A 14,555-nucleotide genomic window follows, 5' to 3' on the forward strand; every position below is an offset into this window, starting at 1 on the left:
TAGGCCCCTGGGATCATGACCTGGGCAGAAGGCAGACGCTTAACAGACTGAGCCACCCAGGCGCCCCTATAGAACCATATTTTAGAAGAACACCCATCCAACATCAGAAAATGATCCTAAATTCACTACCAGAACTTGTGAGTGTTTTACACTTCTAAGCAGATAGCCCAGATTCTTTATTTCATGTCTGATACTAGAGAAGAGTTCAGTCATTCTCTACTCTTAATAATTAGGGAACTTTCAATATCTTCCTGCCAAACTATCTACTTTGAGCAAACCTCTGAGATTATCCTCTTGTCTTTCTGTGCCAGCCCGGGGTACAAATGAAAGTGTATTAAGGTACTAGACTAGACTTTTTTTTTTTTTTAAGATTTTATTTATTTATTTGAGAGAGCACATGAGAGGGGGGAGGGTCAGGGGGAGAAGCAGACTCCCCACCGAGCAGGGAGCCCGATGCGGGACTCGATCCCGGGACTCCAGGATCATGACCTGAGCCGAAGGCAGTCGCTTAACCAACTGAGCCACCCAGGCGCCCTAGACTAGACTTTTAAGGCCACACTAGTTCCTCTCCTTTCTTGCCAGTCTTGCCTCACCATCTCTTTCCTATTTCTACACTCCAGGAATGCCATATATCTAGCAGGCCTCAGCCATATACTATTATAGTCATGCTTCCTTTCTGTTACTTCTTCCATTTTTTCCCCCTCTCCTATTTGTGTGAAACTGTCTACGTCTTTTTCCTGTACGAATTCTCTCACGAAGTCACTTCTGGTTGCAGCCTCCACCCTGTGCCGTGGTTAGTCCTATTTCCAACCAAAGTGGTTTGAAATCCTCCTTGCTCATTACCTCAACCTTCTCTCAAGGTAGGTATTCCTTTCCCTCAGGTAAATCCTACTCCTTATTAAAGAAATCCATCTGGACCATTAAAAATACCAAACCACTCAAATACTGTTGGTGTGCTCAATAGTTGCAAACTTAATGAGTTTTTTATCCCACCACAGGAGCCATTTATTAATGAACCATAGCTATCTTACCTGGTACCGAATGGCCAAAGCTTTAAGAAGTATGGCCTTCCAGGGATGTCTGAGTGGCTCAGTCAGTTAAGCGACACTCTTGATTTCAGCTCTCAGCATCTCAGGGTTGTGACATCGAGCCCGGGGTCAGGCTCTGCGCTGGGCGTGGAGCCTGCTTGGGATTCTCTCTTCCTCTCCCTCTGTGCCCCACCCTCCCTCTCTTAAAAAAAAAAAAGAAAAAGAAAAAAAGGCCTTCCAGTAAATGTTATATATCAGTTAAATTGGTGGAGAAGGCTGGGACAAACAAGTCTCGAAGAGGAAGGTGTCACTAATAATCATGTAACAGAGACAAATAATTTAGGCATCTTTCCTAATTACTGCAAGGCTCTCCCTCAGAATATCTGACTCATCTTTCATTCAGAAATTAGAAACCATTTGTATTTTATACTAAGCAAGAAATATAAAGAAACAGAAAAATTCTCTTGCCTCAAAGAGTGTGTAGACTTTCATAGGATATTATCTGGGCAAATAACTAAAAAAGTAAAAAAAAAAAATTTTTTTTTTTTAAATTATTAGGGTATATGGTGTCTGATTTATAAGCGAACTGAGAAAGGATTTAAAATGGAAGGTACACTACCTCCGGAAGGAGGTAGCATTTAGGCTGGGCCTTGAAGGACATGCAGAATTTTAGCTAGTGGAGATCTGGCCAAGGGTGAGATATGTGGTGGGAAGAAAGTGGGACTGTCATGGTGCCTTGAGTGATAAGCAAGGTCGAGAAATCAGGAGAAGCAGAAAACAGGAAAGTGTGTTTGCCAAAAATTACAAATTCCAACTCACTGAAGTATGGCTAGTAAAGTTTTAAAAAATATGCAGAGTGGAGCAAATGACAAACTATGTAAGGTGAGTAAATGTAAGTCAGGACTACAAAAAAAGGATGTGATTCAAAAGTTAAAGATGCTAGAAACCAGATTAGACCTTTGTCTAGCCATATGAAGAATGAATCACTGATAGCAATGACTAATCACTATATGCATGTAAAATATAGATGGAGCAAACTCCAGCAGAAATTTCCATCAACACCGGGATACAGGGGTGCTAATCCCTACCATTTACTGAACACCTAGTAGGTGACAGGAGCTGTCCTTTATACAGATTGTTACATTTAGTCCGCACAATACTCCAACTAATAGGCTTTATTAACTCCATTATACATCAGGAAATGGGCTCAGGAAAGTTCTACAGCATGAATTAGTTTACACTCCTACTGGACAGTAAAACCAAAATCTGATACCAGCTTTTCCCATCTTGAGACCATGCTCTTCCCCCCATGCCAATCTAGCCTGATTTATAAGTTAAGAGAAATGAAGTGGATTCAAGGATACCTCCATAGTAATGTCACCCTCATTGGTTGCAAATATGCTTTCATCAGTGATCTAGGGCTGGAGATACAGCCAGCACTCCAGGGACTGAGTATAAAATCTTGAGAGTGTATCGCAGCCTACGAGACCATCACTGTCATGTTGATGAGAACAGCTGATGAAAAAAAGTAAAATGTCGGGGCGCCTGGGTGGCTCACTCGTTAAGCATCTGCCTTCGGCTCAGGTCACGGTCCCAGGGTCCTGGGATCGAGCCCTGCATCGGGCTCCCTGCTCAGAGGGAAACCTGCTTCCCCCTCTCACGCTCCCCCTGCTTGTGTTCCCTCTCTCTCTGTCAAATAAATAAATAAAATCTTAAAAAAAAAAAAAAGTAAAATGTCCATTAGGTTAAGTTCTTAATCTGTCATTTAATAGAGATCAGTGGCAAGAACACGGGTTTAGGAAAGAGATGGCCCCAATTCCAAATGTGAATTCAGCTATATACTATTTACATGGAAAACCTTGGATAGTGATTACTTCTTCAATCTCAGCTTCTTCATAGAGTCATTACAGCAAGTTAACGATAAATCTTTGTAGAAAAAAGATAGGCAGCTCTGGATAACAGAAAAGTACATCATTAAGGCTAAAGAGGTTTGGCCTCATTCAGGCATTAAGTTAGCTGTCTTGTCTTGGGCAAGTCACAGACTGACCATCTTTCTTCTGTAAAAAGTAGATGGCACCATCTACTTTAAACATTTGTTGTACATATCTGAGTATAATGTATGTTAGGTACCTACAGTACTAGACTATATTATAGCAATGGACCCACCACATTAAATCATTAACACAATGCTTGGCAAAATACGTGTAACTTTCCACCCCAACTGTTTTTACACTTGGGCTCTATTATAATGTTATTGGTGACTATAACTTAAAAATACTACAGACTATTGGAAAATCGTAACAGCAATTTGGTAAAAATTAGACACCTTAGGCGTTTTAAAAATTGCTAACTTTGTATTGTACTTAAAAGTTAAAATTTACATAAGTGGAAAATTATTCATTCTTTTATACTCCCTCATACATTTTTTTCACTAAAAGTATTCTCTTCTAAAAGCATTCCATTAGACAAAGTGCTTCGTCAATCTGAGAAATAAAAGATTAGTACCATTAACAGAGACTTTGATAACTGTATTACTAAGAAAATTGTTAAACATGCTTGCTATCTCTGATAGCATTGTTGAAGTGGTAGGACCCATCTGTGGTCAATCCATTATGTGAACCATGAAAAATATCCATCCTTGCAAAGCTGGTCCCCAACTGCCCCCTCAAAAGCAAACAAACAAACTGACCTCAAGACAGTATTTAAATTAATCACTCCAAAGTAAAGTAAATCAGGGTTACACCCCTGGTATTCCCTAATTAAGCAAGTCAGAAGAAATACAAATATCGAAGATTAGAGTAGTATACATCTAATGGGTCATCTATATCCACACATCCAACACATGGTTTATGAATCGGAGCGAATTTGGGGAAGTTCAATGTACCTTTTGGGTTTACACAAATCTTTAAAAAATAAAGAAAAAAAATGTATACACGTATAAAGCTCCTTGTGCCAAGCAAGAGGGATACCATCAGTTTGCCTCCTTTCCCACCTAGACGACATCTTACTGATTTATCCATGAATAAGCCTCATGGATGCCTTAGGAAACCACTCCATACCTGTCCGGAAATGTGCCTGTTGGTTGAAGCTCCATTTCTTACATTATAAGAAGTATGTGAATAAAATAGGACTGCCATTTCTTTTATCTATTCCTCCCCCGTAAAGCTGCGATAAATAGGGTCACTCAAGCCTCCCTTTGCCCAACGCTAGCACTCCCACAAAATTGGTTCTTATTTTTTACTTTAAGGAGGATGTGGGCTTGCAAGTGTTTTCCTAACGGGTTTGCTGAGTTTCAGATGTTTAAAGAGAATTTGAAACCAGGTGAAGTTTGGTCTTCACACTCTGAAATACCGTCCTGGGATGTGGGCTAGGTGTCTGTGGTTATTCAGAGCTAGGTACCCTGCGAGCTTCTGAAGGAACTGTGATCTGATGTACACCCGCCGGCGTGGGGTGGGGGAGGGAAGAACTGGCCGGGGAGAAAAGAAGGGAATTAGCGTCTACAGAGCACATCCTAAGGTTCCGGAGTTGCTGACTCCATCCCTCGCCACCTCGCTGCTGGCAACCAGCTGGAAAGGGAAAGACCGGCGACCCTGGGTTTGGGTTGAAGGCGGCGGTCCTGGTCGCAACAGCCGGCCTAGACACCTGGCTTCTGGGGCCCGCCCGATCTGGCTAAACCCTCTCTCCCCGCCGGTCCTGCAAAGCGGCAGGCACCGCGCTCTCGTTCCCGTCGGAGCCCATCAGATTCCTCTCTCCCCGAAAGTGCTAACTTCAGGGGCTCGGGGGTACAAGGGGAGAGCAGACCAGAAGGCACAGGCCGTGGGGTCTCGGGGGCGGGGGGTTCAGGTAGGGAAGAAGGACGATCGCCCCGGCGGTGGCCGCCTTTTCTCCTCGTCCTCCACCCCCGATGCCCCCACCCCCCACCAAGTCCGCAGAACCTGCGGCGGCCGCGCGGTGCTCGGCGCCAGGCTGGGGTCCCTGGCCCCGACGCTGGCGCTGGCTCGGAATGGGTGGGGTAGGGGCTGGCGGGTCCCAGAGCCCCAGCAGCGGTGGCTGCAAGGCGCAAACCCCGGGCGGGCGACCACCTTCCGCCCGCCCGAGCGCGCGAGCAGCAGAGACGCGAGCGAGGCGCAGGGCGGGCAGTGGCTCCCGCGCACCTAGCGGACCGAGCCGGGCGGTCCTCGGCGGGCCGCCCCTCTCCATCCCTCGGCGGTCCCCGCCCTTACCTCCGGGCGCGAGGGTGCCGCCGGGGAGGGTGCTGGGGAGCGGCGAGCGGTCTCCCGGGCCGGCTCAGCGGCGGTCGGCGACGGCGGGGTCGGCGGCGGGGCCGCTGCTCATGGCGTGTGGCGCCCGGAGCACTGCGGCCGCGGCCACGGCGGCGCCTTCCTCCTCGTCCTCTTCGCGGGCTCCCGGCCGGGACGCAGCTACCGCCCCAGCCCCGCAGCCCTCCTCCCCTCCGCCTCCCGGGCCGCGGACGGAGCCGCCTCCAGCGCCGCCCCGCGCGCAGCCGGGCCAGCGGCAGCCAGCGCCGCCCAGCGCCCGGCCCCGGGGTCGCCGCCGCCGCCGCCGCCCGCCCGGCGGTCCCAGCCCCGCTGTGACGCAGGCCGCCGTGCCCGGGAACTTCCTCCCCTGCGGAGACCACCGCGCGCCGGGACTGGCCGGCGAGGCTGCCGCTGGCCGGCGGAGGCTTCCCCCTGGCCGTGGAAAACGGACCCTGCCGCGCCTCCCCGCGGGGCCGCTCCCGCCTCCGAGGCGGCCACCTGGCGGCCTCCGCCTGGGGAACGGGCTGCGTCCGATTCCTCCCCACCCTTCACAGGGCGCGGAAAACCGAGCCTTCTCCGCGCTCTGCGGCCACTCCAGTGCCGCAGCTCCTCCCCTGGGTGTTAGAGGGGGGCAGCTACCACTAAAAATAGCCCTTCTGGCAACTCCCCTGCGGGACTGGGGTCAGGATGGAGATCATCCCTCCTCCTCATCTCCCGCCCCGCAGGAGAACAGAAGGACCCCATAAGAACACAAGAATGAGGTGGGGCGGGATGGGGGGCAGGCATTGAGGGAGACGGGGGAGAATGGTTAAAACCAATCTCCCTGGACACCTGAGTCTTCTCTCCAGCAGGAACCCCCATGCTCCCGGACACTGAGAGCTGGGCTCCGTCGTCTCTCCAGCAGCAGGTTCCAGAGACGCGGAAATTGAACGCCCCGCCTGCGATTGTGAACTGCGCTGTCCTCCTCAAAACCACTTGTTGTTAAGAGTATGGGGGGAGGGGTTCTCTCTATTGATTGATCTGAAGCTGTTTTTCTTCTCCACACTCTCCTACCCAATTTCAGGATGAAAAAGCAAACTGTCTTCTTGAAAGCTGACAGCTATTCGTATGGAAAATCTTCTGCCCAGTGAAATGTACAGACAAGATTACTAGGTTATATAAAAATCTCCTAGGATGCCTTCTCAATGTTAGTTATTCTAAGAGTACTGAAAATGAACGTACTACTCTGTCCTGGCAGTCAGGAAAAGGCCGATGTACCTTTCACTAGTTGATTTGTTCTTACAAGCAAGCCTTAAGAAAGCAGGCACCTCCTTTAACCCCATTTGTAGTTCCAAGTCAAACTGAAAAGAAAATTTGTCCAGAAGTTGTTCTCTTTAGCTTTTTAAAAAATTTTTATTTTATTATGTTAGTCACCATACAATACATCATTAGTTTTGATGTAGTGTTCCATGATTCATTGTTTGCATATAACACCCAGTGCTCCATGCTTCTCTTAAGCTTTTAACTGCTTTTCCTGGGCTCGCTGGGCCAAATCCAGTATGCTGTGGAAGTCAACCTTAAACCCTCTTAGGCTGTAGGAGATGACTCTAACACCAGCCTTAATTAACTAGATCAGCACAAAAATCTAGGGTGGGGCCTTTCTCCTAGATAGCAGGTGAAAAACTTCCTGGAGAGTTCGTGGGGAAAGGGAGAGGTTGGCTTCAGCAATTTGCTAAAATTGTGAGCACCTTGCAAGCTACCAGATCCTATCTGAGGTAGCTCCAGCTCTTAAATACCTTACCTGGATTTAAACACTCAATGAGGAAATACTAAGGGCACAAACCTCCTGTCGGGGGCTTTGTTCTGCAAGTGCTTTCTGAGCATCTCTATCCTCTGTACAATTGTCACCCTGACCTCAAGCTTATGCATCCCTGAAATGCTCCATTACCCAGTGACAAGGTTTGGACTCAGGTGAACCAGGAATAAATCCCTACTCTTCCTGCGTAAATGTAAGGGAGTTACTGCTAATTTTATTTTATTTTTCCATCATCAGCTATATAAGGATAGTACTCTAGGGTGCTGTGCAAATTAGATAACATGCTTAAAGCAGCAAGAACAGTGCCAAGCGCTTTATAAGTACACAATAAACAGTAGCTGTTATGTACTTAATATACTCTTCATAGACCTGAAAGCAAAAGGACCAGGAATGGCAACAAGGTTTGGAAATGGGATATGAACCCTGAAAATTGAGTCTCCTGCCTCCCCCAGATGTTTAACTGCAATGCTTTTGTCTGCACTTGACCTGTTTTTTAAATAGGGTGTATTGGGTAGGGCTACATGTAGTCACCTGATTCACATGCACTCTAAAGTCTGAGAGGCACGAGTCTGAAAACCACTACATTATACAACTTAGTATATTTTTTCTTATTTTAGAGCATGTAAACCCTAAGTCTAGTCACCTCAGTCAACCTAACTTAAATCAACATCCACACTTATCAAGCCCTCAGAAAACCATAAGGTGAATCCACAATCCATCAGCCAATTTCTGTGAGTGCTGGACTCTGAGGGCCTCAAAGAAGTGTAGTAGACCCCCTGATCTGTGGGGAATATGCTCCAATACACCCAGTGGATGGCTGAATTTGCAGATAGTACCAAACCCTATAGAGGCTGTTTTTTCCTGTACATACATACCTGTAATATTTATAAATTAGACACAGTAAGAAATCAACAATAAAATGGAATAATGATAAAATACTGTAATAAAGTTATGTAAATATGGTCTCTCTCTCTCTCAAAATATCATATTGTATTGTATTCCCTCTTCTTCCTTTTGTGATGATGTGAAGCGATAAAATACCTATGGGGCAAGATAAAGTGAGGTGAGTGACGTAGGCATTATGATGTAATGTTAGGCTATTATTAGTCTTCTGACAATTTGTCAGAAGGAGGATCATCTCCTTCTGGACCAGAGTTGACTGTGGGTATCTGAAACCATGGAAAGCAAAACCTCAGATAAGGGCGGGGCGGGGGGGCGCTGCTGTATAAGGCTTATTTCCTGCCCTCAAGGTGTTCACAGAGCTTGAGAGAGGGAATCTGGCAGCCCATGAATCAGAATAAACCATTTCGAACTAAATGTGATTGCATTTCGGAATAAGGAAAGGGCACTATGCCCGAGGTGAACCATGTATACAGAGCCACCATCTTCACCTTTCAATCACCCAATTTTTGAGACCAAAATTTGACATTCTCAATGGGCTTTCAGAGTGAGTTCCCACACCAAGACTCCACATAGTTACAAGTTAACCATGTATTGGTTGGCAATAGGGAGCTGAAGTGGATCTTTCTGGGCAGTGCAGGGCCATGGTAAGGGATTTGGAATGATACAGATCTGGGCTCAAGTCCTCGGTCCACTCCTTACTATCTATGTGACCCTGAGTTTCTTAATTTTTGAACCCCAGTTTCTCCATCTGTCTATTAGAACATCAATACCTACTTTTTTTAAGGTTCTAGTGAGACTTAGAATATCTGCAACCCCTCTAGTGGGTTGTATAGAAGTGGCAATTACATTGTTTCGTTGTTAGTTATAATAAAATGCAGGCTGGGCTATAGCAGTCCTTGAAGGCATATTTCAAAAGTTGCTTTCTCTGTGAACTTCCAGAGGCTCCCGGCGAGTGTAATTCTCCCTTTCCTGTGCTCCCACAGCACTTACCATAATGTGCTGCCATTTATCTCTTTACATTTTTGTTTCACTACTGTGTCTTTTTTCATCTCTATGTCAACACCTAGCACAGAGCCTGGTATTAAACGTTGAAAGAATGAGTTTTTTATTTTTTTTATTTTTATTTTTTTAAAGATTTTATTTATTTATTTGACAGAGAGAGACACAGCGAGAGAGGGAATACAAGCAGGGGGAGTGGGAGAGGGAGAAGCAGGCTCCCTGCAGAGCAGGGAACCCGATGCGGGACTCGATCCCAGGACCCTGGGATCATGATCTGAGCTGAAGGCAGTCGCTTAGCCAACTGAGCCACCCAGGCACCCAAGAATGAGTTTTTTAAAGTGTCAAGTTTTTGTACTATTCTGACTTCCAGTATACAGTAATTTGTATTAAACATCAGGCTCTAGAATGTGAAATCCTTTAGCTCATAGAGTTTATGCTGACATTATGTATTATGTATATGTATCTGCTTAAAGCTTGATTTTTCAATGTTGGGCCTGTTCTTGAAGACCAACCTGCTATGCTTGTTTTGTTTTATATTTGATGTCAGTTGATCCTGCCTAGTAATAGTGAAAGTAAAATCTAAATTCTAAACCAAAACCACCAGCAGGGTTTAACCCAGCATTCTCTACCCACCCTATGCACATCTGCTCCCCCGATCCTTTCTGAGCTTTTGTGGGAAGGTCCTGAGCTAACAGAAAGCATTGTTGTTTTAAGTTTCAACTCTTATAACACTGTTGCAACAATTAGCACTTTCTGAATTAATAGCTGCCAGTTAAAATCCACCTTTAGCAACAGTTTTGAAATCCTTGGTTCTATGCCATTAAAAATGCTAAGACCAGGAGAATAAAACCTCCTCTAGAAAATGTCGTATGAGCAGGAAGTTGCCCAAGAGGTAATGTGGTCAAATGTGGTCTTGACCCTAAAATGGCAGTTGAATTTGTGCCAGAGGAGAGGGTGGTGGTGCTGAGGATTTAAAAATAGGACACTACAAAACTATGGGCCAAATTCTTATAAAATCAGTCTTGTTTATTGACCACCACCACCTCCCAGCCCTCATACATCGCCAACACACACACACACATAAGACTGAAGTGGTTGGTCCCACTAATCTGTGATAGACTTTGGAAATGATAGTAAGAAACACTAGGGGCGCCTGGGTGGCTCAGTCGTTAAGCGGCTGCCTTCAGCTTAGGTCATGATCCCAGAATCCTGGGATCAAGTCCCCCGTCGGGCTCCCTGCTCTGCGGGAAGCCTGCTTCTCCCTCTCCCACTCCCCCTGCTTGTGTTCCTGCTCTCGTTACCCCCCTCCCTCTCTCTGTCAAGTAGATAAATAAAATCTTAAAAAAAAAAAAAAATAAAGAAACACTTACTAGGTACACACTGTGTGCTAGGTACAAGCTTTATATGCATTGTCTGATTTATTTACCCTCGCTATCCAGGCAGTGTTATTTCCTCCTATTGACAGAGGAGAAAACTGAGGCACATTATAAACAAGTCACTAATCAAAGGTCATATGACCACTGAGTAGAAGATTTAGGATCTGGGCCTGGGCAAGTCTAATTTCAGAGTTCTCCTGCTTAACCACTACTCAGTCATATGGAAAATGAATATTTTTAAATTGAATCCATCAAGTACATTCAGTAAGGTACTTTTTCAAGAGGTTTTGAAATGGCATTAGTTTGTGCTTTGCCCAATAGCCTACTCATGTCCCAAATGTGTCTTCATGAGGCGATTTTACAGCTTACTCTTTAACTGAAAAGCATTTTATGACTGAAAACAAACTTCTTAATGAAAGATCATAAAGTGTCTGTGGCTTGGAAGTTAGGCAATATGAAATATACCAGGCAGAGAAACCCATTCTTAGAATTATTGTTCATATGGGCCAGTGATATATAAGTAACTTTCACATAATACATATATAAGCTTAAAGTAAAAAATGAGTTTGACATTCTCAAGAGTGGCTTTTATTTTTTTGCACCTGAATCTCAGTTATAATTATATTACTAAATAATATCTTCGTGCTACTATTTATTGAGCATATGCAGCCACTGCTCGAAGAACTTCACATCATCTGTAAATGACTAGCTGTAGCCATGCAGTGAATTATTCTAAAGGTAATGAAACATCCTTAAGGGGTTTGGAACGTCCTTATTTATTAAAACAAAACAAAACACTAAGATATACCTCCTAAGAAAGGTAACTCAATTTTCCCAGAACTCGACATTTCCAGTCTTTTAATGCCATATCTTATTATGTGTATAGAATGTGCCATAGAACATCTCAGATCATAGTTTAACATTGACTTGCTTCAAATTTCAGTGACATCAGCCCTGACAAAGCACTTAATTTCAAGCCAAAGGAATTGCTTCTTCCCTTTGACTAAGAAGCTGCTTGCTCTCTGAGGCATGGCTATCAATGGCTCAAGAAACCTTACCAGGGTAGTGAAATTGAAGATGCTCTTGTTACTCACATAAACATGACTCTCTTTGGAAAACTATCATGGGACACCTGGGTGACTCAGTTAATCGCCCCACTCTTGATTTTGGCTCAGGTCGTGATCTCAGGGTCGTGAGCTCAAGCTCTGCATCGGGCTCTGTGCTCGCCTTGGAGTCCACTTGAGATTCTCTCTCTCCCTCTCCCTCTGCTCCTCCCCCCCATTTGTGCACTCTCTCTCCCCCTTCTCTCTAAAATAAATAAATAAATAAATAAATAAATAAATAAATAAATAAATAAATAAAATCTTTTAAAAAAAGGAAAACTGTCATGAAAGGTGCTTTGTATACTTAGAAAATGCTTTAACCATGCCCAGGTGATCTCTTCTTAAAACCACCACCCATACTAATACAAGATGATTTTCTTGAATTCATTTATTAATTTTCTGAATTTACTTATGTTGTTTACCTCTTAGGAAAAACAAAACACAACAGGAAAGCTTGGTTTTCCTTCTCAGTATCAATGGTAGTGGTCATTAATGGTCACTTTTATTGCTGTTAGTGAAAAGAGCACAAATTGGGATTAATGAGACCTAGATTCCAGGCGTGGCTCTGCCATTAACTAACTTTGTGACTTGGGACAAGTCTCTTAATATCTTTGCATCCTTAGTCTCCTTATTTGCAACAAAGGGGTTGGAATAGGTGATTTCTTAGGACTTATGCAGTGCTAAAACTTTTCAGATTGATCTTAAAATGATACATATTTATCCTCCCTAAATGTCAGTCAGTAATGGATATAATCACCAACATTTGATCAAGGAAGGGTGAAGGCACCCATTGCTGCTATCCATAGGAAATCTGCCCAGAGCATGGCAGACCCATCAGGCAACATCTTCCCAAAGCGCCTTTGTCGTTCACCATCCATGGTCAGTGAGCTGGGGCCTTTCCTCCGCTGAGGCATTTCCAAGCAGCTCTCCTTAGAAGTCTCCCCTTCAAGCCTCCAGGGAAATAGGGGTCTGTGGTCAAATTCCCTTGGAGGATACTATATCCCTTTCAGAGATTCACAGTGCATGTTAACATGCTTAGGACTCTGAGAAGTCCTGAGTTGAAAATACTTGTTTAACTTTGCTGACCCTAGCGTTTCTCTAACTTCATTTGATAATGGAACTGTTTCCTTTGTCACACTACCAACATTCCAGGAAGAACAAAATATCTCAGAATAGAACATTTGAACTGTTATTCTAGAGTTAAAGATGCAGAACCTTCGTAGGACCTTTTTTCCTTGGAAAGCACAGGAAATTATCAGCCCTATTAATTCATTTAATGAATTCCTACCAAGATAAGCCCTCTGGGTAGATGTTTTCCGTAGCTCCTTTGCTTACAAACATCAGCCGTAAACAGAGTGCCTCTCATCTTTAATAGGACAAAGAGCACCAGTTCTCACCAGTAATAGTGTGGCCTTGCTCCTTTACACTGAGGAATATTTCCTTGCCTTTACATATTCTTATTAGCCCCTGGGTTCTTTGACATCCTTTTAGAAATTTGAAACTGGTATAAGACAAACACATTCTGAGTACTTAAAGGGCTGGCATGGAATAGTTTATTTATTAATGATTTGGAAGACAGTTCTCCATGGGTTTCTAGTATTTCCACACATCTTATGAGCAAGGCACTGCACGTTTTGTAAGTAAGACCCTTTCTTCCAGTCTAAAATTCAAGGATACTTGTAGAGTGAACAGCCTTTGGAGAGAGAGAAAATGGCTTCCCCCAGAGCAAAAGGCAAGCAAACCTACTGTCCAGTATAATAAAGATAATGTTTCTCTTCAGAGCAAGAGGCAGACATACTTACACTCATTATAAAACATTCACATTCCCTAAGCTCATGGTTCCTCTCCTATAACACAACCTTCTATTACTGTGTTGGGACTCCAGGAACTGACACAAAAATGCTAATACTCTGGCTTCTACTTTTGCTGAGTAATAAACTTTCATCTGATCCAGGAGTTTCCTGCCTTCTACCACCATCCAAGAAACTGTGGCAGGCTCATTTTTTTTTAGCTTGCAAGGGATAAAGTCTCAGATCCTTCACAGTTCTGACAATAACTGGCTTTCCCCCCCCTATGAATTGGACATTGGTAGAATAACTTTATATCCTTAGGTGTTCTCCCTCCCGGAATCATCCCCGGTCTTGTGACTATTCTCTCCTTTGACTGCTTTTCTAGGCCTGTTGTAACATTTACAGCTGTCTCTCCTTGTTTCTGAGGTACATTCGGTAGAGGGTTATTAGGAATGATACGTTCTGATTATGGAATTTCAAAGAAAGGCACCATGAATTCTGTCTAGCATGATAACGTTTCATTCTATGAAACGTTACATTCTATCTTGTTTTTAAAAATAAGTTGAAAAATTAATCTTCAATGAAAAGGAAGTACCACCTTCTAGTAAAGAATGGATATCTGTGTATGTGTGTGGCGGGGGGGGGGGGGGGTTCAGGGAAACTTCCAAGTTAATTGCACTGATTGCTTCCAAAAGCAATGTAGAAAGAGAAAAAGACTTGAGTTCAGATAAGAAAAATTGCTTCATGTGACCAAAGGAAGGATCATTTTACCACAACATGAAAACAACTGTGGCCTTACTTAGGAGACTGAAAACATCCAGATTTCTTGAACGTCGTCAATATTCTTCAGCTTATAAAATGCTCCTGACAACAGTTTGATCTGATGTCATTTCACGTTAACTGTTGAGTTCATTGGCTAAAGCAGAACTCAAAATTATGCTTTCTATAACAATGCTTCTGATCAACTGCTTTGAAACAATCAGAAAATGTTTTCAGGGACTTTAGAAATTGGTTTGGGAACCCAGTCTGGAAATCGTAAGTGGTACGATTGCCACAGTGATTTGACTGCCACAGATAGGGTAGTAAAGTAAGTTTTGTTGAGTACTCCATGCCAGGCACAGTTTAAGCATTTCACATGTATTATTTCACTTAATCCATGTAACAACACCATAAAATAGGTACTGTCACTGTCCCCATCTCACAGATGAGAAGGCTGAGACACAGATAGGTAATGTCACTTGCCTAAGGTCATGCATGCTGTTAGAAGGTGGCAGAGCCAAGAACAGAATCCAGGCAACCTGA

The 14,555-nt window shown here is 44.1% G+C and overlaps 1 protein-coding gene across 12 annotated transcripts in view; it reads right to left on the bottom strand.

Moving 5' to 3' along the window:
* Positions 1-5,499, bottom strand: part of LRRC8C (leucine rich repeat containing 8 VRAC subunit C) — a 119,009-nt gene extending 113,510 nt beyond the window's left edge. For all 12 annotated transcript variants that reach the window (XR_010410861.1, XR_010410860.1, XR_010410859.1 and 9 more), the window contains exon 1: positions 5,252-5,499. The gene's annotated coding sequence lies outside the window, so the exon portion shown is untranslated. The remainder of the gene's footprint in view (positions 1-5,251) is intronic.
* Between the last annotated feature and the right edge of the window lie 9,056 nt (positions 5,500-14,555).

Source organism: Mirounga angustirostris, unplaced genomic scaffold (assembly GCF_029215605.1).
Source record: "Mirounga angustirostris isolate CCGP_5_RB_7025 unplaced genomic scaffold, mMirAng1.0.hap1 SCAF_4, whole genome shotgun sequence".
Lineage (NCBI taxonomy): Eukaryota > Metazoa > Chordata > Mammalia > Carnivora > Phocidae > Mirounga > Mirounga angustirostris.